Source organism: Ovis canadensis, chromosome 1, assembly GCF_042477335.2.
Source record: "Ovis canadensis isolate MfBH-ARS-UI-01 breed Bighorn chromosome 1, ARS-UI_OviCan_v2, whole genome shotgun sequence".
NCBI lineage: Eukaryota > Metazoa > Chordata > Mammalia > Artiodactyla > Bovidae > Ovis > Ovis canadensis.
Window position 1 is genome coordinate 96,768,218 of NC_091245.1, and position 27,512 is coordinate 96,795,729.

Here is a 27,512-nt window from a genome sequence, read left to right on the forward strand (position 1 = left end):
AGAATAGCTGACCTGCTCTAAGCTTGGAGGAAGAATTACTACCTCTGCTCCACCAACCCCTGCCCAACCCCATGCTCTTTCTCTTTATCATAAAGAGTAATTCCCAGGCAAAAAGAGTGTCATGATACAGCTACTGCCCAGGTTATACCCCAAGCTAGGTCTCTTCTGATGTTAACACCTCCATAAGTATTGAAGAACATTTCAGCTCAAGAAGAGTCTTTCTTGAATTTAATAAAGCAAAAGGAATATTTGTCCCAAATAGGGATTTAAATTGAATCTGCTTTTTGAAACTTATTTCTATTTTTCTTGTAAGTTTCTAGGCCAGGTGGTGAACTGAGATTCTAAAAATTTCTGTGGTTCATACAGACTTTTAAGGTAGCTCTAATTTTCCAACAACATCGTTAGTTCCAAGAAGTTCATACTGCCATGTTTTCAAATTAGTGATTTAGCTTAGTCATTGATCCTTTCATGTGAGGTTTCCTGTAAAAGCAAATTCTTACTGAATCTAGCAGCCTAAACCTACACCTATTTCTGAGGACCCAGCTCCAAATTGGGTCCAGTTCCAATACTCAAATTCCAAATAACTGTTCAAATGTGCTATGGGTTCAAAACCAACTTAATGTCAAGAGATCTTATTCATTTAAGACAAAATGGGATTCTCTGTATCTGAGAAAATAAGGCTGCAAATAATACTCCAATGGTTCTTATATTTAACATATAAAGTTAATTATACATTAAGCATAAATGTATGTTCTACATTCCCATGGCCCCCAAGTACTTTAAAGTAAACAATAGCTTAAAAATTAAGGAATGAGTGTAGGAGAACTTTTTGCTGAGGATGCTTAGAGGCAACAAGACCAAAAGCCTCCACAAAAGACTGATATCCAACCATCTATCACAAAGAGGGATCATCTTACTCTATTCTGTTTTCCCTACTAAGTGTATCCTAATTGAAAACAAAAATGGCAATGAACTCTCTCTCCCTTTGCGCTCTCCAGACTTGTAAGTCTTCATCTTTTAAAAAAAGGAGAGATGATCTGTATCAAGGGCTTCCAGGTGGCACCAGAGGTAAAGAACCCTCCAGACAGCAGGAGACATAAGAGACATGGGTTCAACCCCTGGGTTGGGAAGATCCCTGGAAGAGGGCATGGCAACCCACTCTAGTATTCTTTCCTGGAGAATCCAATGGACAGAGAAGACTGGTGGGCTACAGTCCAAAGAGTCACACAGAATCGGACACAACTGAACTGACTTAGCATGCAAGCACGCATGTTCTCTCAAGGGACATCCAAGATTCTGCCTTTGCCACTGAAAGTGAAAGTGAAGTCGCTCAGTCGTGTCCGACTTTTTGTGGACCCCGTGGACTGTAGCCCACCAGGCTCCTCCATCCATGGGATTCTCAAAGCAAGAATACTGCCACTAATCAATGCCAATTTTCAGTTAAGATACAAATGAACTAGGAAGAAATTTGTCCCTTCCCCAGAGCAGAGCTAAACTGGATGAACTGGAGATTTTATTCCATGTATGGTACAACATCATAGAGTGGGCACCCAGTCGTATTAATTCTACCTCTTGAGCCCTTTGGGGTGTCACAAGTTTTAAAATCTCTCACACTATTTCCCACACTATTGGAACACTACCTCATATTAAAGAATAAGACATAGGAACTCAATATTCCTGATATGAACAGTAGCTATTTATGCAACTCAGTTGAGTTGAAACACATATGTAGTCATTTCCCCTCTCTAGTTCCATAATTATTCAATTTATATACCTCTGCAGAGAGATGTTTTAATGTGATTAAATACTGTTCAAATATTTTATATTAGGTCCAGGCATCAATTAGGAATGGTATTTTGTTACTAGGAAAACAGAGTGATATAAAGTGGCTTAAATAATGTAGAGGTCAATTTCTCTTTTCTGTAAAGTAAGTCTAGAAATGGGAAGTTCGAGCTAATAAGCATGGTTTCACTTGAGACCTGAGCTCCAGTATCTTTAGCTCATGTCTTCTGTCTCCATAATCCAAGAGGCTTGCTTATATATCACTCTTAGTAATTTCTAATTTTCCCAAGGAAAAGGATCATTTCTTATTTCCTTTTGTAGCCATAGCACTTACCATATATTGGCTCTACACAGCATTTGTAGGATGAATAAGTGAATACACAAGTCTAGTGAGGGTAGATTAAGTGTATAATTACTGCCAAAGCAGCAGTACATTTATTGCTCAGCACTTCATTAATGGAAGTATGTATTATATACACCAAAGAAAATCTTATGTGGAAAGTGATACTTAAACTGGACATTGAGTGGTGGGCAGGATTTGAGAAGAAAATAAAGTTGTTCCTTGGTGCTAGGAACATAGAATTTGGAGTCAGAAGACTGGCTTGCAGCCTTACCATTTACCAGTGGTGTAATTTTTATTAAAGTAGGAAAACTCTCTAAGTCATATTTCTTCATCTATAAAATGGAGGTAATGCTAATAAACTATATGTGCCTGACAAGGCCAACAGGTGTCCAGATAACATGCTATTTCTCAGTATGTCTTTAAGGATGTTTGTGGGTGAGATGAACATTTTAATCAGTAGACTCAGTGAAGTAGATTGCCCTTCCCAATATGAGCAGGTATCATCCTATGCAGGAGGGCTTGAATAGAACAAAAGGCATGGAACAGGGGGATTTGTCTTCCACCTGCCTGCCTATTTAGCTGAGACACTGGTCTTTTCCTGCCCTCAAACTGCAGTCTATACCTTTGGATCCCCTAGTTCTCAAGCATTTAGACTTGAATTATACCACTGGCTTTCCTGTGTTTCCAGCTTGCAGACAACATAATCAGATTCCATAACCACACCATATATTTATATATATATTTGTTTCTCAATATCCTATTGCTTCTACATTTTATATATATATATATATATATAAAATATGTAAATTGCATTGAATATTTGCTCTGTTTCTTTGAAGAACCCTAATACACTTCTCATAAAAAATTTAATTTTCTTATCACCAGTTATATCAAAACATCTTTTAGTTCCAAGGTACTGCTCAGTGTCTGTTAAGTATTTTACTTTTTCACCTGTTCATTCAGTTCATTTATTTATTTCCAGGTAGTGTTCCAGCCTCTGAGCATTCCATACTAAACAAGCAGGTGATGTGAAGCTTTCGGACAGGGGAGTTATGAAACCCTATCTGAGGAATTGGGCTTCCCTAGTGGCTCAGTGGTAAAGAATCCACCTTTTGTGCAAGAGATCCAGGAGACATGGACTCTATCCCCGTGTCAAGGAGATTCCCTAGAGGAAGGCATGGCAACTCACTCTAGTGTTCTTCCTTGGAGAATCCAATGGACAGAGGAGCCTGGTGGGCTACAATCCATGGGGTTGCAAAAAGTCAGACTCTACTGAAGCAACTGAGTACACATCTGAGTAATTAATATTTGACCTGAAATGTGAAGAAGCCATGACGCAGCCACATGTATGGCTAGAATTAGACCTGGGGAATAAATACTTCAAGCAGAGGGAATAGCAAGTGAAATGACTGAGAAAGAGAGAGAGTGTATTAGTTAAGGTAATGCTAGCTGTTATAATAATTTAACTCCAAAATCTCAGTGGCTTAATGGAGTAAACAATTATTTTCCATTTGATGACTGAGGTTTTTATCCACAGCAACATCTAGCTAACCTATGAAGAAAGAAAAGATTGTGTCTGGGGATTCTTCACAGTCCAGGCTTAAAGTGATAACCTGTTACCTCTGCTCCCATTTCACTGGCAGGTCTCAATTAATGGCCACACTTAAGAGCAAGTAGTGATGAGATACATCATCTTAAGGTCTCATTGTAGCTGAGACTCCAATACTTTGGCCACCTGATGCAAAGAACGGACATTGGAAAAACCCTGATACTGGGAAAGATTGAAGGCAGAAGGAGAAGGGGACGACAGAGGATGAGATAGTTGGATGGCATCACCAACTCAATTGACATGAGTTTGAGCAAGCTCTGGGAGTTGGCAATGGACAGGGGGCCTGGCGTGCTGCAGTCCATGGGGTCGCAAAGAGTCAGACTGAGTGACTGAATTGAACTGAAGGTCTCATTGTAACTGAGACCTCAGAGCAGTGGTTTGCTGAGGAACTAGTCATTCTTTGACACAGGAAGACACTGTGGCTAGAGGTTAATTGGTAAGGGGGCAGGAGAGGAGGAGGAGAAGAATAAGGAGGAGGAGAAGGAAAAGGAGGGGAAGAAAAACAGGGAGAGAAGGAGGATGACAAAAAGTAATTTGACACAGATTAATCAAAAGCAAAATCAGGCAAGGATTTTTAGGACTTTGAAAGAAGTTCTAATTTTAATCAAAGAGCCATGGAAATCCACTGAGAAGTTTTAAGCATGAAAGTGACATGATCAGTTTTACCTTTTTGTAAGATATCTCTTCTATGGGAAGAATGAATTTGAGAGGGCAAGAGTACAAGTTTAAATAGCTACTGGAAAAGTTTAGCTGGAGAATTATTGTGATTTGCTGAAGGGTCCTGACAGTAGAGATGGAGAAGAGTGGTTGCATTTGAGATAGATTTTTGGAGGAAGAGTAAAGTATGTGTAGATGATGGTGACAATTTTGTGAATGAATAAATGATGATGCCTAACACTCACTGAGCACATCCAATGTCAGACCCTGTACTAAGAGTTTTTACATGGATCGTGACATTTAGCCCTTATAGCAATCTTATCAAGTTGGCATTATTGTTATATCCATTTTTCAGATAAGGAAATTGAGACTCAGGAGGCTTAAATCACTTGTTCATGGTTATACAAACCAGGATCAGAACACAGGTATTCTGACTACTGACCCTAAACAACCCATAATTCTCTCCTTAAGGTATTTAAATGACCCCAACTCCAAGCGCAGCATTCTTCTTAGCCCCAAACATACAGAAAATTTCCAAAAGGCACAGTCAAGTTCTACAGGTAAATTCAAAGATGTTGGAGGTATTTATGGTGCCCCATCTTTTGGGGAGTTCACATCTTGTTCCTGAAATCCCTGCCTTTGGTAACTCCTGTTCAAGGCAATTGTAATGTCCTTGTAAGATCAGTTGCTCAGAGGAGAGTCTGTTCTGAATTATACAATTGTTGTTCCTAAGGAGCCCCTAGAGGATGAGGAGTTGGGGGTTGGGGGCGGGAACTGCACATGGGTTCAGCATGGCAGGCTCCTATGCGATAATGAATGAGGAAACGTGGCCAGTAAGGCCCACAGAAAGAAAAACACTTAAGCCTCTTGATGAAAGGCCCGATGAGAAGGTAAGTGTTATAATTCAACTGAAAATAAAAGCCGGCGGCAGGTTATCCCTCCTTCCAGGCAGACAGTTCCCGGGACTGCTCTCCTGCAGCTGCAGTGGCAGTGATGGATTATCTGGGAAGGTGAAGCAGCTGAGCTGATCCGCCCCCTCCCCTTCCACCCGCACATACACCCCTCAGGCTACAGGGTTTCAGAGTAGCTTTAATCCCTCTTAGCCTCCCCTCTCCCACAGATCCCAAGACAAGCCCCCGGATTTGCTGGGCCTGGAGAGCATCCTCCCAAGCTGTTTCCTGAAATCCAAGCCTGAAAGACAGGAGTTGGCCTTCAGGTGCTTGCCAGAAGCCCCCATTCATTACCCTGCTGGGAAGGACTGTTTGAGGAGTGTGGAGCTGAGAAGGATTCTCTGAATCTGGCCTCAGAGGGAGTGTTGATGGTTCAAGAGTGGCTTGTTCAAGGTATGTCTGGAGTGAGCTCTTCATTTCAGCAGGCCCTCAGCGAGCCCTCCTGGATGAAGGTGATGGGGGTAAGGAAGGAGGATGGATCCTCCTTCCCCGTCACTTTCTTTCTCCACTCTTAAGACTTTGCTCTCTACTTCTGCCCCTAATCCTGGGTCCTATACAATCAGCTTCAGTTGCCAGCCCTTTTAAAGCCATGTATTGTATTTATAGTAGGCACTCTTTGGGTCTCTCCAAATATTTTAAGAACTGTATATATGTCTCTAGATTTGAAATTCTAAGGTTCTTGGAGAAATATTTTTGGATAAAGAGGCCATCTTGGAGTTTCTGAAGTCTCTGTATCATACTTCTTCTTCAAAGCCTGGCCAGAATCTCTAGACTTATAGCAAATAGAAAATTAAGAACAGCAGACCAGAGTCATATGTCTTTCTCTATGCTTTGCTTTATCCCCCTGAAGATCTTGTGTTCTATACTTGATACAAGTAAAACAAAAAGTGTGGAAGAAAGCAGATGGAGCAAACCCTGGGACCAGTTTGTACAGTGATGGTGAACCTGTTTCTAAAGATCATTCTCTACCAAGAACCAATCTATCTTTTGGTCCCAGTCACATTTACTTTGCAGGGAATCCCTCTCAGACTATTCCATGAAAATTTATTGTTTTATACCACATTGACTTTATATGACTTGTTATAAGAAACCGTAGCCACACAATTATAACTATTATATACTCTAAGGAGCATGTGAGTCTGATAAAAAAAAATTATATGGGTTTTACTGTAGGACAAACCTGGGTTCAAATAGACCCATTACAAATAGGGTCTTAAGCAATTTTTTTTTTTCAGTTATAAAGTGAAGCTAATCCCTGAAAAATTACTGTAGGAGTTAAATGAGATATGTAAATCCCCTGACAATAATGAAATCATGTCCTTTTTCTACAGAAGCAAATTTGAATTACATTAGAAATAAAATTGAGATTTTCCTTTTTTTCTATCGTTCTCTGCAGTATACTTCCTGGAGAGCAAAAAATAAAGATGGTTGTTTTTCTTCCTAGTTACAATAGTAATATGATCTTTTATATGTAAATAACATGTACTGCTTTCCAAAGAATATTCACATTCACTTTGTATCACATTCATCTTTGGAGCCAGTCTATGGATACATACCACTTCAACCCTAGCTCAATAGCAGGATAACTATACTTTTAAGAGCAAAGAAGCACAGGTTTTAGGAGTGGTTATTTAGAAGTGATCATTGAAAGTGAGGGGAAGCAAAGAAAAGGGGGTACAAATTCTATTCCTGATGATTAAGATCTTGTATTCCAGTTTGGGAGAGATGGCTGATCCATACAAGGACCAAGAAACAATGCTTGCCAGGGCATGGTTAAGAGCAAAATGAGTGAAACAAGTGCCCCAGTGGTTCAGAGAAGGGTGAGAGCAGTGTGAACTGGGGTAGCCTGAGAAGGTCATGTGGCATGTAAGCTAGGCTTTACAAGAAGAATGCAGCGGGGGAAAATGAATAAGAACAATGCACTTGCGGCAACAGCCAAAGCCAGAGGTTCTCAACCTTGTCTGGCTATTAGAATCACCTGGGAGAGCTTTCAAATTCTGATACCAGGTCTCCAGCTCCAGAAATTCTATTTTAACTGGGCTGGGATGGGGGCCAGGCATCAGAGTTCTGTAGTTTTCCCTAGTGATTCTAATGTGCAGCAAAGATACTTTACTGTACTGCAGCTTTATCCACTTCCACAGAATCAGATGCATAAATCTCTCAGGGTAAAATAAAATACTGTGTTTGTAAAGAGTTAGTTTAGGCATTCAAGTTTTCTTGGGTTTTCTGTAATACTTTCTGAACAAAGATGTGAATTATTTGTTATAAATTCCTGAAAATGTATCATCTAATCTCAATTTAGTTAACCCTGCTACATCATGTTCTTGTTATTTAAACATTTTGATGAGTGTGCCTTGTCACACTATCCAGCTGTTTGCTTTTAGTGCAAAGTCTGGGCTTCAGTTTCTTCATCTATAATACAGAGGAGATAGACTGACTCAGAGGCCTTCAAACTGTGCTCCACAGAGGACTCTAGACTTCCTGGGAGAACTCCATGGTCTACTTTGAGGAACAAAAGCCACACACTAGGTTTCAACCAGAGAAGCTCCATTTCTATCTATCTGTATCTATGAAGCTCCATTTTTATCTATTATACATTAGGCTGTGAATAATAGTTCATTTGAAACAAACAAACAACAACAACAAAAAAAAGGAATGAGGCTAGATGTCAGTAAAATGGCAGAATAGGCAGATCCAAACACCTGCCCCAAAGAGTCCTATTCACAATAGTCAAAAATCAGAAGAAGCCCCAATGCCCACTGATGGGAGAATGGATAAACAAATTGTAGTGTGTGCAGAAAATGGAATGTTACTCACCCATAAAAAGGAAATACTGATATATGCTACCCTGTGGACGAACCTCCAAAACATGATACTAATTGAAAGAAGCCAGACACAAAAGGCCACTTGTTACATCATTCCATTTGTGTACAAGATCCAGAATAGATAAATCCATAGAGAGGGAACACGTGTTGGTAGTTTCCACAGGCAGATGGAGGGAGGAATAGGGAGAAAGGGCTTAATGTGCACAGGGTTTTACTCTGGAGTGATCAGACTCTTCTGGAACTAGCTAAATAGAAATGGTGGTGGCACAAAACTATAAACGTACTAAATGCCATCAAAATGTTCATTTGAAATGAGTTATTTCACCTTAACATTATCATGGTTTTCTTGGCCGCCGCCCTTCGGGCATGGGGTCCTCCTGGCTTCTGCCCCTGACCTTGGACGTGGGGTAGTTCCTCTTGTCCGCGCTTAGTGCACCGGTCGCAGCGGCCCATGCTTAGTGCGCTGGTCGCAGCCCATGCCAGAAAGGCGGTGGCCAAGAGGAGCCACCCCGCGTCTGAGGTAAGGGGCGGCGGCCGGGAGGAGCCACCCCACGCCTGAGGCCAGGGGCGGCCGGGAGGAGCAACCCCACGTCCAAGGAACAGTGGCTGTGTGGGCGCAGAAGGGCCTAGAGGAGCTATCCCACGTTGAAGGTCAGGAAGGGTGGCAGTGAGGACATACCCTTCATCCAAGGTAAGGAACAGCAGCTGCGCTTTGCTGGAACAGCCGTGAAGAGATACCCCACGCCCAAGGTAAGAAAAACCCAAGTAAGATGGTAGGTGTTGCAAGAGGGCATCAGAGGGCAGACACACTGAAACCATACTCACAGAAAACTAGTCAGTCTAATCACACTAGGACCACAGCCTTGTCTAACTCAATGAAACCAAGCCATGCTTGTGGGGCAACCCAAGACGGGCAGGTCATGGTGGAGAGGTCTGACAGAATGTGGTCCACTGGAGAAGGGAATGGCAAACCACTTCAGTATTCTTGCCTTGAGAACACCATGAACAGTATGAAAAGGCAAAATGATAGGATACTGAAAGAGGAACTCCCCAGGTCAGTAGGTGCCCAACACGCTACTGGAGATCAGTGGAGAAATAACTCCAGAAAAAATGAAGGGATGGAGCCAAAGTGAAAACAATATCCAGCTGTGGATGTGACTGGTGATAGAAGCAAGGTCCGATGCTGTAAAGAGCAATATTGCATAGGAACCTGGAATGTCAGGTCCATGAATCAAGGCAAATTGGAAGTGGTCAAATGAGATGGCAAGAGTGAACGTCTAGATTCTAGGAATCAGCGAACTAAAATGGACTGGAATGAGTGAATTTAACTCAGATGACCATTATATTGTGGGCAGGAATCCCTCAAGAAATGGAGTAGCCATCGTGGTCAAAAAAAAGAGTCCGAAATGCAGTACTTGGATGCAAGCTCAAAAATGACAGAATGATCTCTGTTCGTTTCCAAGGCAAACCATTCAATATCACAGTAATCCAAGTCTATGCCCCAACCAGTAACGCTGAAGAAGCTGAAGTTAAATGGTTCTATGAAGATCTGCTGCTGCTGCTGCTGCTGCTAAGTTGCTTCAGTCATGTCCGACTCTGTGCGACCCCATAGATGGCAGCCCACCAGCCTCCGCCATCCCTGGGATTCTCCAGCCAAGAACACTGGAATGGGTTGCCATTTCCTTCTCCAGTGCATGAAAGTGAAAAGTGAAAGCAAAGTCGCTCAGTCATATTCGACCCTCAGCAACCCCATGGACTACAGCCTACCAGGCTCCTCTGTCCATGGGATTTTCCAGGCAAGAGTACTGGAGTGGGGTGCCATTGCCTTCTCCCTATGAAGATCTACAAGACCTTTTAGAACTAACACGCAAAAAAGTTGTCTTTTTCATTATAGGGGACTGGAATGCAAAAGTAGGAAGTCAAGAAACACCTGGAGTAACAGGCAAATTTGGCCTTGGAATGTGGAATGAAGCAAGGCAAAGACTAATAGAGTTTTGCCAAGAAAATGCACTGGTCATAGCAAACACCCTTTTCCAACAACACAAGAGAAGACTCTACACATGGACTTCACCAGATGGTCAACACCGAAATCAGGCTGATTATATTCTTTGCAGCCAAAGATGGAGAAGTCAACAAAAACAAGACCAGGAGCTGTCTGAATTACCAAATTCAGACTCAAATTGAAGAAAGTAGGGAAAACCACTAGACCATTCAGGTATGACCTAAGTCAAATCCCTTATGATTATACAGTGGAAGTGAGAAACAGATTTAAGGGACTAGATCTGATAGACAGAGTGCCTGATGAACTATGGATGGAGGTTCGTGACATTGTACAGGAGACAGGGACAAGACCATCCCCATGGAAAAGAAATGCAAAAAAAGCAAAATGGCTGTCTGAGGAGGCCTTACAAATAGCTGTGAAAAGAGAGGCAAAAAGCAAAGGAGAAAAGGAAAGATATAAGTGTCTGAATGCAGAGTTCCAAAGAATAGCAAGAAGAGATAAGAAAGCCTTCTTCAGTGATGAATGCAAAGAAATAGAGGAAAAGAACAGAATGGGAAAGACTAGAGATCTCTTTAAGAAAATTAGAGATACCAAGGGAACATTTCATGCAAAGATGGGCTTGATAAAGGACAAGAATGGTCTGGACCTAACAGAAGCAGAAGATATTAAGAAGAGGTGCCAAGAATACACAGAAGAACTGTACAAAAAAGATCTTTACGACCCAGAAAATCATGAAGGTGTGATCACTCATCTAGAGCCAGAGATCCTGGAATGTGAAGTCAAGTGGGCCTTAGAAAGAATCACTACGAACAAAGCTAGTGGAGGTGATAGAATTCCAGTGGAGTTATTTCAAATCCTGAAAGATGATGCTGTGAAAGTGCTGCACTCAATATGCCAGCAAATTTGGAAAACTCAGCAGTGGCCACAGGACTGGAAAAGGTCAGTTTTCATTCCAGTCCCAAAGAAAGGCAGTACCAAAGAATGCTACCACACAATACCAAAGAAACTACTACACAATTGCACTCATCTCACATGCTAGTAAAGTAATGCTCTAAATTCTTCAAGACAGGCTTCAGCAATAGGTGAACCGTGAACTTCCTGATGTTCAAGCTGGTTTTAGAAAAGACAGAGGAACCAGAGATCAAATTGCCAACATCCGCTGGATCATGGAAAAAACAAGAGAGTTCCAGAAAAACATCGATTTCTGCTTTATTGACTATGCCAAAGCCTTTGACTGTGTGGATCACAATAAACTGTGGAAAATTCTGAGAGAGATGGGAATACCAGACCACCTGACCTGCCTCTTGAGAAATCTGTATGTAGGTCAGGAAGCAACAGTTAGAACTGGACACGGAACAACAGACTGGTTCCAAATAGGAAAAGGAGTTCGTCAAGGCTGTATATTGTCACCCTGCTTATTTAACTTCTATGCAGAGTACATCATGAGAAACACTGGACTGGAAGAAACACAAGCTGGAATCAAGATTGCTGGGAGAAATATCAATAACCTCAGATATGCAGATGACACCACCCTTATGGCAGAAAGTGAAGAGGAACTCAAAAGCCTCTTGATGAAAGTGAAAGAGAGGAAAGTGAAATGTTGGTTTAAAGCTCAACATTCAGAAAACGAAGATCATGGCATCCGGTCCCATCACTTCATGGGAAATAGATGGGGAAACAGTGGAAACAGTGTCAGATTTTATCTTTTTGGGCTCCCAAATCACTGCAGATGGTGACTGCAGCCATGAAATTAAAAGCCGCTTACTCCTTGGAAGAAAAGTTATGACCAACCTAGATAGCATATTCAAAATCAGAGACATTTCTTTGCTGACTAAGGTCTGTCTAGTCAAGGCTATGGTTTTTCCAGTAGTCATGTATGGATGTGAGAGTTGGACTATAAAGAAGGCTGAGCGCCGAAGAACTGATGCTTTTGAACTGTGGTGTTGGAGAAGACTCTTGAGAGTCCCTTGGACTGCAAGGAGTTCCAACCAGTCCATTCTAAAGGAGATCAGCCCTGGGTGTTCTTTGGAAAGAATGATACTAAAGCTGAAACTCCAGTACTTTGGCCACCTCATGCAAAGAGTTGACTCATTGGAAAAGACTCTGGGTTTTCTTTGGAAGGAATGATGCTAAAGCTGAAACTCCAGTACTTTGGCCACCTCACGGGATTTCTTTGGAAGGAATGATGCTAAAGCTGAAACTCCAGTACTTTGGCCACCTCATGGGATTTCTCTGGAAGGAATGATGCTAAAGCTGAAATTCCAGTACTTTGGCCACCTCATGGGATTTCTTTGGAAGGAATAATGCTAAAACTGAAACTCTAGTGCTTTGGCCACCTCATGCAAAGAGTTGACTCATTGGAAAAGACTCTGATGCTGGGAGGGATTGGGGGCAGGAGGAGAAGGGGACGACAGAGGATGAGATGGCTGGATGGCATCACTGACTCGATGGATGTGAGTCTGAGTGAACTCCGGGAGTTGGTGATTGACAGTGAGGCCTGGCGTGCTGCGATTCATGGATCGCAAAGAGTCGGACACGACTGAGCGACTGAACCGAACTGATTATGTTTTTAAAGGGAATGAGAACTGTTGGGTTAGATGATAGTTAAGGTCCATCTCAGCTCTAAAATGTACTTCTACATGTATATGAAATAAATATATTTCTGAAAATTATAACAAGAACTGAAGCAAACATAGAAAGGAAGTATTCTAATAAGAGTTCAATTGAAGAGTTACAGGCATGAGAAAAGCTTCATGAAGGAGGCATGAGAGCCAGGTTCTGAAGGAGATGGGGAATTATACATGGAGAGGACAGGAGGGCATCCATGCAAAGACATGGACATGAGAACTGTGGACAAGGAGTTGGTAGAAGTGGGTTTCTACAGGGGATAGGGGTCTAAGGCTAGGAATGTGGGTCTGAACCATAGGGAGGAAGACAGTCAATGCCAGGGTTAAAAAGTTTAAAGTTCATTTGGACTCAAATAAGTTTTCTTTACAAGTTTTGCAGTAAACAAAGCTATGTTTTTTTCTAGTAGTCATGTACTGATATGAGAGTTGGACCATAAAGAAGGCTGAGCACCAGTGCTGATGCCTTCAAACTGTGGTGCTGGAGGAGACTCTTGAGAGTCCCTTGGACTGCAGGAAGATCAAACCAGTCAATCCTAAAGGAAATCAACAACCCTGAATATTCATTTGAAGGACTGATGCTGAAGCTGAAACTCCAATACTTTGGCCACCTGATGTGGTGAGCTGACTCACTGGAAAAGACCCTGATGCTGGGAAAGATTGAGGGCAAGAGGAGAAGAGGACAACAGAGGATGAGACGGTTGGATGGCATCACTGACTCAATGGACATGAATATTGAACAAACTCCAGGAGATAGTGAAGGACAGGGAAGCCTGGTTTGCTGCAGTCCATGGGATTTCAAAGAGTCAGACAACTGAACAGCTAAACGATAACAAAGCTATGCAACTGGAGTTCTGTTTTACTCTGGTGGCCCTGCCCTCAGCGTATAAAGGGAAGGCTGTACAGAGGCAACACACAGCATGGTAAGAGTAAGGACTCTAAGCCAGGCTGATTAAATGGGAATTTTCACTCTATCACACTTCAGCAAGGTGAACATGGGCAAGTTACTTAACCTCTCCATGCTTCAGTGTCATCATCCATAACATGGAAATAATGTCCCCCTCACAAAATTACTGTGAGGATTAAATAAATTAATACAAGTGAAGTGCTTAGAATAATGCATGGAGCAGAGTAACTGCTCAATAAATGTTAGCTGCTGTTGTTAGTAGAATAAAGGATATATGTGCTCAGGAAATTACGGGGTTATTAGTGAGAACCAGACCTGCATGGTTATTGTTCTGTGTTGTGAGTGAAGTACTTTGAGTGACTTCAATGATATACTATACTTGGAAGACTGCAGTGTTTTATGTAATGTTTAAGCAGAGTAAACACTGGAACAAAAGTTTTGGAAATTTACTGGGGCATGAATTACAGATTATTAACTGGGAATGGGTGAGAGATGGATATGAGGATGATGACTTTTTGGAACATATTTTCGGATGAACTTGTGGGTTTTCACAAACCCAAATTCCTCAGGAGACTATGGCAATAAATTTGGCTACAGGAAAGCCATTTCTTTGGAATGGATGCGTTGGTGAAAAAAAATTGGAGGAAAACCACATGGGGTAGATCAAGGTCTGGCAAGAGGAGTTTGCATTGGTTGAGGACACCTGTTTCTATCAGCAAGACTGACACAGCGTTTGAGGAAGAAAAGAGGCTGAAGTTGAGGTCAACTTTTGAATTCACAGGAGAGGCAACTCCCAGGGCCACATCAGAAGAGACACTAGCTGCTAATTTTGACAGCACAAGGATCTTCAACAAATTCACTCCCAACGCAGGTATTCAAACCTTTTGTATCAGTCAGTCAACAAATCTATTGCACATCTATAATGTACAGGTGATGTGGTAGTTTCCAGGCATATTCTGATGGAAAAGATAATCCCTGACTTTGTTATAGTCTAGCAGAAGGGAAAGAATTAAGTCAGTGAACAAAACCAAATTTCAGAACATCCCTCTGGGCTCTTTTTAGGTTTCTTTTTGTAGTAAATTCTGTAAGGTAAAATTCATCCTTAATAACTCTTTCTCATATTCCTACATTCAGCTCATCATCATATCTTATACATTTTGCCTCTTAAATAGCTTTTAAATCCAGTCACTGTTTTCCATCGGCAAGATCCCAGTCTGTTTTAAGTCACCATCTTCTGCGGCATGGCAGAAGCTTCCCAGCTGGCATCTCACAGCCACTTTGTCCTCCCTTCAGTCCAGTTTTGACTTAGAGGGCTGTTCAAGATAAAGTGAAAAATCCTTCATATGGCCTACAGATCCTTTTATGATCCACTTACCATGTATATCTCCACCCTTATTACTTTCTTGCACGCCAGCCTATCATTTCCTCGAGCTTAACATGTGCCCTCCTGCCCCAGGCTTTATTTATGCTGTCCCCACTTGACCCTCTCAGCTCTTAGTTAACTCCTATTCATTCTTAGGGTCTTAGCTCACACATCACTTCCTTGGAGAAATCTTCCTTCATTCATTGATCAGATCTCCTAAATAACTCCTTAGCACTATGCATCCTGTCTTCATACCACATATATAATTGGTAACTATAAATTTATTTATGTGATTATTTATTTATGTCTCCCCCAGCAGACTGAGCTCCATGAGGGCAATTTACTATCTGGTTTTGCTTATAATTGTTTCTCCAGTATCAAGCACAGTGCCTAACTGTGTTTTTATTGAGTGGCTCAATGAAAGAATGAGTGAATTACCGATAAATTATTGCAAGTGCTCTATGCTCTTACAATGATCTAAACTATTGGGGAAGACGTCCATAAATTTATGATAATCCAACAGATACTGAGAGAATGAGTAGCAATTAGACAGGCGAAGAGAATAGAGAAGCACACTCCAAGCAGAAGTGAGAACATTGAGATGAGGGTGAGCACAAAACAGTCATAGATTTAGCCATGTCCACTGGGGCTGTGGAGGAGAACAAAGGCATGCCAGTGCTTGGTGGTAGTGGAGAGAGTAACAGTAGCCAAAGAGACATATAGAGTATTTTTCCTACTGGACTTTATTTATAGGGGCAGCGAAACGCCTTCAAAAATTTTATAAGTTGAATGTCATGCTTGGTGTACAAAATTCTCAGATTACTGCATAAGATTACTCAGGCTTAAATAAGAAGAATGTAAGTAAACATGAGAAAGGGAAACTTGGAGGCCATGGCTGTGGCTTGGATAAAAGGCTGTCGTAGCCTGGATTAGGATAAAGTAGAGCTGGAGAGTAGTGGATGGAAGAACATTTAGAAGGTAGGATAATGGTTTTTGAATAAGACAACGGCAGCCCACTCCAGTACTCTTGCCTGGGAAATCCCATGGACGGAGGAGCCTGGTAGGCTGCAGTCCATGGGGTCACTAAGAGTCAGACACGACTGAGCGACTTCACTTTCACTCTTCACTTTCATGTATTGGAGAAGGAAATGGCAACCCACTCCAGTGTTCTTGCCTGGAGAATCCCAGGGACGGGAGAGCCTGATGGGCTGCCGTCTGTGGGGTCGCACAGAGTTGGACAAGACTGAAGCGACTTAGCAGCCGCAGCAGCAGCATGATAGTATAGAGAGTGGGGAGGAACTGAAATAATTTTTTTCTAAACTGTTAATAATAATCATTAGGAGATGCAAAGACAGTACCAAGGAGTGGCTTCGAGAAATCCTGGCCCCTGCTCCATGAGGTCTTTCACCTCAAATAACAACTAGGTAAACACAGTATGCTACCTACAAATATAATAACCTCAAGATAAGTCTTGCAGCCATTCCTTTCACCCCTAAGTTCTTCCTATACAAACGTGGCCCCAAGAATGTCTTACTATTACTTTTAAACCAACATTTTAAAATATTACTGAGTATTTTCATATTTCACTTCATTTAATAACCTCAACTTTGAAATGAAGTATAATAAAGAAAAGAAAAAAAAAAACCTGCCCTAAATTATAACATTCAAAACAACTCAGCCAGGGTTCAAACCCAGATGGGTCTGATTGCAAAGCCCAGACTTCTCAGAATAAACTCCCCTAGGTCCTTTCCTCCACCATGTGGCAAACTGACATGCTGGACAGCTTCTCCTTAAAGTGGTTTGGAGGCCAGGCCTTCACTCTAATGGGGCATTAGCAATTCTCTTTGCATTCACTCTCAGACATCCTTTCAGCTTGGCTTATACTGACACCATATTTCCTATAGCGAAAGAAACACTGTGGAATATGGGAGCTTTCAGATGTGGACTTGATTGAAATGGGTGAAGTTTGTTTTCTTTTATGTTCTGTTTCTCTCATGCCTTCATAAGCTAGTGGATCCAGATGGCTGGAATCACCAATTAAAAACAAAGAGAACACTAGGGAAGGAGCTAGGGAGAGAGAGATACCAAGTGGTAATTAGGGATGAGACAGCTGAAATAGCTTCATGATGGTAAAGATTCTTTCATACCAGAAGAATGTGTGTGCAAATTAGAGTCTTTTTCTCCTTCTGCACTGTAAAGACAATTTAACATTAATAAATTACCACCAGAATTCTTTATTTCTGTAAGAAAATGTGTACTCCTGGATGTTTCCACAGTAATCAGTGTATGTCATTTAAATTACAGATTAGCTGATGTAAAAAGGTTGAAAAGGCAAGAGCAACAGAGCCTTCCTACAGGCTTCCAAACTCTCCAAACCTTTGGTCAAGCAGCATTGTATGGTTGTCCAAAGGCTGTATCTTAGAGGACAGACACTTTCATGGTGTACTAGTCTTACCCAGAGAAATTCACAGAGGAAGGCTTAGCATTTAGAAACATTTTGTTTACCCAGGTGCTTATTTGGTACTGTATATCTCAGTTATAAACTTTTCTCAACTTCTGGTTAGAAACAGAGGTGAGAGAGGCAGAAAGTGAGAGGAGGGAAAGTCAACACCAAGGGCGGGGCGGGGGGGGGGGTAGGATGAGCAGGGGAGGCAGGTGAAAAAGCAAGAAGATGAAGAAAACAGAGGGGAATAAGGAGATGAGAAGAAAAAGAGAAAGGGATGGAGAGAGAAAGAGCTCAGGAGACAGGGGGAATAAAGAAGAGAGAAGGGAAAAGGAGAGAGAGGCCTTCTAAAGGAAAAAATACAGAGAGAATTACAGGCCACATCAGAAAGAAGTGTAATTATATTCTTTTTTAGACACTGAAATATTGAAAAATAGGTTGCATAATTGTTCCTAAGTATTACTTTGACTAGTAGCAAATTTAGGGATAGCTCTAAAATGATTTGTAATTAGCTTTACACTTGCTAATATCTAATAGAGAACTTTAAATATGTTTGAAAGAAGGTTTACTCACATCTGTAGAATCAATTTGTTTGAAAAAAATTATTTCATAGATGAACTTAAACTTCAATTAAGCCACTCTCCAAGTAATTACAAATTCCAATAATAAACCTGAAATTATTGAGATCTGGCTGTATTCTTTATTCTCAAAGTAAGTTCATTTCCCCATGTGGTTTTACTGAATGAGGGTGAAACAAAAATGTTAAAGAGTGATAGAAAATGAGCATAGCCTCTCCTTCCTTCAGGCTTGTCCTACATGTAATCTTGGGCTTTCCCCTCAATATGTCTTCACCAGAATTTAGCTGCCAGATAATCACCCCAGACTACTAATGGCTTTTGAGCTCCAAAATCACTGAAGATGGTGACTGCAGCCATGAAATTAAAAGACACTTACTCCTTGGAAGAAAAGCTATGACCCACCTCAGTTCAGTTCAGTTCAGTCGCTCAGTCGTGTCTGACTCTTTGTGACCCCATGAATCGCAGCACACCAGGCCTCCCTGTCCATCACCAACTCCCAGAATTCACTCCATCTTACGTGCATCGAGTCAGTGATGCCATCCAGCCATATCATCCTCTGTCATCCCTTTCTCCTCCTGCCCCCAATCCTTCCCAGCATCAGAGTCTTTTCCAATGAGTCATCTCTTCGCACGAGGTGGCCAAAGTACTAGAGTTTCAGCTTTAGCATCATTCCTTCCAAAGAAATCCCAGGGTTGATCTCCTTCAGAATGGACTGGTTGGATCTCCTTGCAGTCCAAGGGACTCTCAAGAGTCTTCTCCAACACCACAGTTCAAAAGCATGACCCGCCTAAACAGCATATTAAAAAGCAGAGACGTTACTTTGCCAACAAAGGTCTGTCTAGTCAAAGCTATGGTTTTTCTAGTAGTCATGTATGGATGTGAGAGTTGGACTATAAAGAAAGCTGAGCACCGAAGAACTGATGCTTTTGAAATACGGTATTGGAGAAGACTCTTGAGAGTCCCTTAGACTGCAAGGAGATCCAACCAGTCCATCCTAAAGGAAATCAGTCCTGAATATTCACTGATGCTGAAGCTGAAACTCCAATACTTTGGTTACCTGATGTGAAGAACTAACTCATTGGAAAAGACCCTGATGCTGGGAAAGATCGAAGGCAGGAGGAGAAGGAAATGACAGAGGATGAGATGGTTGGATGGCATCACTGACACAATGGACGTGAGTTTGAGTAGGCTTCAGGAATTGGTGATGGAAGGGAAGCCTGGCATGCTGCAGTCCATGGAGTCACAAAGAGTTGGACACGACTGAGTGACTAAACTGAACTGAACTGAAGTTGCTTATACTCTCTCCCCCAGAAAGTGAGCTCTTGAAGGCAAGGATTCTGCCTGTCTAGGTCACCCCAGGCCTAGTACATCTCAGGGCATGACTGCTATTTGTTGACAGTCATAGTTGACCTATCTACATCCTAGACTGACTTTTACCACAGCAGCAAATAATAGTCACTGCACACTCTTAACATCTAGATTCCTTGGGGTTGACATCCTTAAACTGATCCTGGACATACAATGACAACCCACTCCAGTACTCTTGCCTGGGAAATCCCATGGATGGAGGAGCCTGGTAGGCTGCAGTCCATGGGGTCGCTAAGAGTCGGACACGACTGAGTGACTTCACTTTCACTTTTCACTTTCCTGCATTGGAGAAGGAAATGGCAACCCACTCCAGTGTTCTTGCCTGGAGAATCCCAGGGACAGGGGTGCCTGGTGGGCTGCCGTCTATGGGGTCTCACAGAGTCAAACACGACTGAAGCTACTTAGCAGCAGCAGCAGCAGGACTATAGCTATACTTAACTTCTCTGTTCTAATCTGGTTTGGGTCCTGGCACCTGCTACTCACTACACCTGTCCTGGTTTTTGCTCTGTTTCATGAAACCACAGTTGTACATCCATTCAAGGTGTTTCTAAGTTCTTGATGATTGGTCATGACACATCCTCTAGTTGAGCTACCAGAGAAGGGGCCAAATATTAGAGGCAACTGGATATCATATAAACAGACCAGAACTTCATTCCTGATCTAAACTGCTGGTTCTCTCTCACTGTACATAAGAATCTCTTGGGTATTATGAACAATTATATACCAACAAATTAGAGCATATAGAAGAAATGGATAAATTCCTAGCAATATATAACCAACAAGATTGAATCATGAAGAAGTAGAAAATCTAAACATTACTAATAATGAAATTCAATTTGTGAACAAAAAGAAAAGTTCAGGACCAGATGACTTCATCTGGTAAATTGTAACAAATATTTGAAGAAAAATTAATAGAATCCTTGTCAAATTTTCTGCAAAATAGAAGAGGAGGGAACACTTCCAAACTAATTTTATGAGGCCAGCATTATCCTGATGCTAAACACAGACAAGGATACTATAAGAAAAGAAAGTTACAGGCCAGTATCCCTCCTCCATATAGATGTAAAAATTCTCAGCAAAATACTAGTTAACTGAATTCAATAGCACAGAGAATGTGCCAGACACCACAATCAAATGGAATTTATTCCTGGGATGTAAGAATGGTTGAACAACAAATCAATAAATACACCCACATTAAAAAATTGAAGGTTAAAAATCATATGATCATCTCAATATATGCAGAAAAGTATTTGGCATTCTTTTTTTTTTAGTTTATTTTACCTTACAATTCTGTATTGGTTTTGCCATACATCAACATGAATCTGCCACAGGTGTACATGAGTTCCCAATCCTGAAACCCCCTCCCAACTCCCTCCCTATACCATCTATCTGGATTATCCCAGTGCACCAGCCCCAAGCATCCTGTAACCTGCATCAAACCTAGACTGGCGATTCATTTCTTACATGATATTATACATGTTTCAATGCCATTCTCCCAAATCATCCCACCCTCTCCCTCTCCCACAGAGTCCAAAAGTCTGTTCTATACATCTGTGTCTCTTTTGCTGTCTCACATACAAGGTACAGTGCTGGTGGGAATGTAAAATGGTACAGCCACTATAAATAAACAGTATGGAAGTTATTCAAGAAATAAAAAATATAACTATCGCATGATTCAGCAATCCCACTTCTGGGTATATATCCAAAAGAAATGAAACCATTTTTATCTCAAAGAGATATCTGCACTCCTATGTACATTACAACATTATTTGCAATTGCTGAGATATAGAAACAACCTAAGTGTCTATCAGTGGATGGTTGAATGAAGAAAATGTGAAAGTGAAACATGTATAATATCATATATGAAACAAATCACCAGTCCAGGTTTGATGCATGATACAGGATGCTTGGGGCTGGTGCACTGGGATGACCCAGAGGGATGGTACAGGGAGGGAGGTGGGAGGGGGGTTCAGGATGGGGAACATGTGTATACCCATGGCGGATTCATGTTGATGTGTGGCAAAACCAATACAATGTTGTAAAGTAATTAGCCTCCAATTAAAATAAATAAATTTATATTAAAAAAGAAAATGTGAAAGTGAAGTGAAAGTCACTCAGTCCTGTCCCAACTCTTTGTGACCCCCATGGACTATAGCCTTTCAGGCTCCTAGGTCCATGGAATTCTCTAGAGTGGGTAGCCTTTCCCTTCTCCAAAGGATCTTCCCAACCCAGGGATTAAACCCAGGTCTCCTGCACTGAAAGCTGATTCTTTATTGTTAGAGCCACCAGGGGAAGCCCAAGAACACTGGAGTGGGTAGCCTGTCCCTTCTCCCAGGGGATCTTCCTGACCCACAAATTGATGGGAGTCTCCTGCATTTCAGGCAGATTCTTTACCAGCTGAGCTACCAGGGAAGCTGAAGAAAATGTAGTGTAGTTACACACACACACATAATGGAATATTCAACCTAAAAAAAAAGAGAAGGAAATCCTGCCATTTGCAACACCATGGATGAACCTAGCATTGTCTTCAGTGAAATAAGCCAGACAGAGAAAGGCAAATATTGCATGGTATCACTTATATATGAAATCTTTTGAAAACAATTGAGCTCATAGAAGCAGAAAGTAGAATGGATGATGATTGTCAGGGGCTGGAGGATGGGGGAAATAGGGAGAGGTTAGTGAAAGGCTACGAACTCTCAGTTATAAGATAAATAAAGTCTTAAGATCCAAAATGTAAAACTGTTACCATAGTTGATAATATTGTTTTAAACAACTGAAATTGGCTAAAAGAGCAACTTGTGTTCTCACACACACACAAAAGAAAACAGGATATATATATATATGTATATATATATATACACACACATAAAAAATATGTGTGTGTATACATATGTATCTTTATAACTTTTTAAAATATATTACAATTTTATTTGTCAATCATACCTGAATAAAACTGAAAAAAAATAAAAAAGATTCATCTCAGGACTAAATTCCTTGACTTCACTAAATGGAGCAGGGAGAAGGCAGTATCTGAGAATTTGCATTTTTATAAATGATGCTTATCAGGTGGTCTTAAACCAACTCTGAGAACCCCTCAGACTTGAATTTTATAGTGTTTAGCTTCATTCTCTTCATTTCACTCCTAATTTTCTGCAGAAAGTCTATTTAAGCTGTTTACTGCATAAATTCTTCTGGGTTTCATTTTATTTAACTTGTCACATAGTTTAGAGTTAGGTCTGGCTAAAGTTAAGTTAGGGTAGAAGCAGGAGAAACTTTTAACCAGAAAAAAAATCAGAAAACACAAGGTTACTTTTACCAAGGTTCTTCTTTGTATAATTTTTTCATGATAAAAATTATTTTAATTTGAATATATGAAACCAAGAAACAAAAGAGATTCTTAGGATCCGGTTACTTTTTAACCTCCATTCATTCATGTGTTTTGAATTGAGAATACTGGAACTATAATAGTGGTGTCAGCAAAGCCACTAGACTGTTTAGTCATTGTCTGGATTTTTCTGATTTCAGGAGTCCCAGCCCTGCTTTAAAAATCATATGCATTTTCAATCATCCCCAGAAATGTCATGACATTTTTAAAACCAATTTAATGTCAGCTTAGCTTCATTTAAATAGAGCAATTTCTATTCTGCAAAAATAATAGTTGATGCATATGTTCAAATTTGTATTTGTTTACTTAGAAAACATGTAAAAGGGTATTCACCAAAATGTCAACCATGATTCCCTACAAATAATATCTAGGTGAATTCAAGTTTTTCCTTTTTCCTACCCAGTGTTTATTTTCTGAATTTTATGAATTAACATATAACAATAAACATGAAATAGGGAAAAGGAAATATTTTCCTGAAATCAGTTCTCAGTTACAAATCTAAAATAGTTGGAAATCACTTGTCAATTCTTAGTTCATAATCACTCCCTCCATTTTCAAAAACATCTTTTCTCTTAAGTAGTTTTTCCCTGGGATTATTCCTCCTCGGAGTATTATAAAACATTATATCTGGTCCAATGCCTCTCCCTTTTGCATTCTCTTTTCCTCTGGTCACCAATCATTGGACATCTTTCCCCAGGAGAGTTTTCTCCCTATTCACTTCCTGCCAATAACACCACATTGTTTATATAGAATCTGTGATTGTACTATTTTTTTCTAAGTGTCTTCCTTCTGATTTAACTAATGCATACTAATTTATAGATAATTTGGAAAAAAGTAAATCCACCCATAATTACATTGTCCAAAGACACACTAATATGCTAATATGTGCTATTATTTATCCTAATATATATATATAAATTTATACATTATATATATATATATATTATATATATATGGATGTGTATGTAGGCCTGGTTGATGCAACTTACTTGGCCCACTGGAAGAAAATACTTGATCAAGGGTCAGAACAGGACTAGCTCAGTGTAGATCAATAAATTAAAGCAGGAAGGAAACGGTTGATCTTTACATATAAAAATGTTATTTTTTTTACAGTTTCACTTTGTTCTTTCTTTTTTAATTAATTAATTCATTTTAATTGGAGGGTAATTACTTTACAATATTGTGGTAGGTTTTGCCATACATCAACATGATTGAGCCATGGATGTACATGTGTCTCCCCATCCTAAACCTCCCTCCCACCTCCCTCCCCACCCCATCCCTCTGGGTTGCCGCAGACCACCAGCTTTGAGTGCCTTGCTTCATGCATCAAACTTGCACTGGTCATCTATTTTACATATGGTAATATACATATTCAATGCTATTCTCTCAAATCATCCTAACCTTGCCTTCTCCCACAGAGTCCAAAAGTCTGTTCTTTACATCTGTGTCTCTTTCACTGTCTTGCATATAGGATGGTTGTCACCATCTTTCTAAACTCCATATATATGCATTAATATACTGTGTTGGTGTTTCTCTTTCTGACTTACTTCATTCTGTATAATAGGCTCCAGTTTCACCCACCTCATTAGAACTAACTCAAATGCATTCTTTTTGATAGCTGAGTAATATCCCATTGTGTATATGTACCACAACTTATTTTTTATTTATTTAAATCTCTCAAATCACATTAAAGGGCAAGAAATAAATTGGAGGAAATATTTGTAACATACAAAATAGTGTTAGTTCTCTTTAATGTTCTTTTTTATCTGGAGTATTTAGACTCTAAAAATCACTTAGAAAAACATTAGGCCATCTGATAGAAATTAGGTGAGTTCTAGTGGTGTGCTGCGATTCATGGGGTTGCAAAGAGTCAGACACAACTGAGCGACTGAACTGAACTGAATTGAGTCTGCTGATACAAAAATAAAAACAATATCGCGATTTCGGTAAGATAGACTTGTATTTCTCCCTCTTGTTATTACAAGAGAGTATCAGGTCAGCTCTGCTTAAGGTAACACTGAGGTTTCTGCCATCTTCTTGGCCAGTTTCCTTTGGGGTATTGTCATTGTTTTCATCTGCTTAGTTTTAAAATTTCTTACTCTTTGATTTAGTAAGTAATTCTACCATTAGGAATCTATTCTAATGAAATCATAGATGAAGTTACAGAAAATAATATACAGAGAAATATTCAATACTAACAATTATCAGATAATTCATGCAGCAGCCATATAGTAGGATATTAGGCAGCCACTAGAATATTTTGAAACTCATGAGGAAATTCATGGTGCAGTGTTAACAGGAAGAAAAGAATGATTCAAATTTCTGAATTTAGGATGACCTCAACTTTGTTTAGAATAAATACATTACTAAAAGTTAAAACACCACAATGTATGACAGGCTTTTATTTTCTTTGGCAGACTTTTACTTTGTTATTTGTTTTCTATGAATAATATATTTTCTATAATTAAATGTATTTTATAGTTTTATAAAATAGTAAATGCTATTTAGAAATTATCAAGCAAAACACAGGAATGCCATCTCCTGAGAAAAAGTCTCTGAAGACTGAAGTGTGAGATCTCAATAATTTCAGAATTTCCTTCTTTATAATTTTATCTCTGGCACACTGTAACTACTGTAATACCATCCTCTCTATTTATTCATTAGAAGACTTTTGGTTGCAAATATCAGAAACCAATCTAAGCACAACCAATTAAACCCATAAAGAAGGAAGAGCTGTCTTATGGCCATCTTTATTTAAGGATAGGAATGTTCGGGAGTCTTGGAAAGGTAATTGAACCAAGGTCTAGAAGGTTAGAAAGACTCTTTCTTTGCTTTTTTCTCCCCATATATCTGCTTTCTTTTTCTCTCTCTGTGTAGACTGGCCTTCTCTTTTTCTCTGGTCCACATCACAAACCACAGATGGTTGCTGATTCTCCTACATCCCACACTACAGTTCTAGTCTCAAAAGATATATGAATCTCCTTCCTGGACCCAATTTTAAACTCCCAGGGAAAAGACCTAAAAAGGTCCAACTGCCCATTTCTAATCTTATTAACTGTGGGCAGTGTGGCAAGGTTATAAGCAAGGCCCCAGGAGCTGACCACTGGGAATGGAGTTCACAGTGAAAGGGATCCATTCAAATATGGCTAACTGCATCCATCATCAAAAACTGGTAGAAATACATATAAACAATGGAATATTCAGTTCAGTTCAGTTCAGTCACTCAGTCGTGTCCGACTCTTTGCAACCCCATGAATCGCAGCACGCCAGGCCTCCCTGTCCATCACCAACTCCTGGAGTTCACTCAGAGTCACATCCATTGAGTCAGTGATGCCATCCAGCCATCTCATCCTCTGTCGTCCCCTTCTCCTCCTGCCCCCAATCCCTCCCAGCATCAAAGTCTTTTCCAATGAGTCAACTCTTTGCATGAGGTGGCCAAAGTACCAGAGTTTCAGCTTTCACATCATTCCCTCCAAAGAAATCCCAGGGTTGATCTCCTTCAGAATGGACTGGTTGGATCTCCTTGCAGTCCAAGGGACTCTCAAGAGTCTTCTCCAATGGAATATTACTAAGCTATAAAAACGAATGCATTAGAGTCAGTGCTAATGAAGTGGATGAGGCTAGAGCCTACTAGACAGAGTGAAGTAAGTCAGAAAGTGAAAGTTAGAAAGTTATATCGCTCAGTTGTGTCCAGCTCTTTGCAACCCCATGGACTGTAGCCTACCGGGATCTTCCATCTATGGGATTTTCCAAGCAAGAGTACTGGAGTGGGTTGCCATTTCCTTCTCCAGAGGATCCTCCCAACCCAGGAATTGAACCCAGATTCCCGCATTGTAGGCAGACACTTTACCATCTGAGCCACCAAGGAAGTCCAAGTCAGAAAGAGAAAGACAAATACTGTATATTAATACATATATATGGAATCTAGAAGGATAGTACCTATGATCCTATGTGCAGGGCAGCAAAGGAGACACAGACATAAAGAACAGACTTTTTAACACAGTGGGAGGAGGAGAGGGTGGGATGATTTGAGAGAATAGCATTGAAACATATAAATTACCATATGTAAAAGAGATAGTCAGTGCGCGATTGATGTATAATGTGGGGAGCCGAAAGTCGTGCTCCATGACAACCTGGTGGGAGGAGGTGGAGAGGGAGTTGGAAGGGGGCTCAAAGTAGGGAGGGGGTCACATATACGCCTGTGAGCGATGTGTGGCAGAGGCCATTACAATATCGTAAAGTAATCATCCTTTAATTAAAATGAATAATTTTTTAAAAAAACTGGCAGAAGACCTAGTGGGTAGACACTTAACTCTGTAAAGGAAAACTCAGGCTCCAACCATCAAAGAGATAACATTTTACAGTAACGGTGCAGTGTCTTTATATTTAGAGAGTTGCCTTTTATTATGGACAACTATTCATTAACCCACAGCTTCACAAGTTTCCACTGAGATAAATTTTGTCCACTTTCTCTGGAAAGCTCAGTTCTGTTTTGAAATACGGATTTTAAAGTTATAGTTGGAGGTATCATTTCAAATGTATGGTTTTAAGTTAGATCGATGACAGACAGATGACAGGAGGAGGGAAGGAAGAAAGGAAGGGAAGGAGGGAGAGGGAGACAGGGAGGATGTCTACACTGAAAAATAGAAACATGGCCCGTGACATCCAGAAACTGG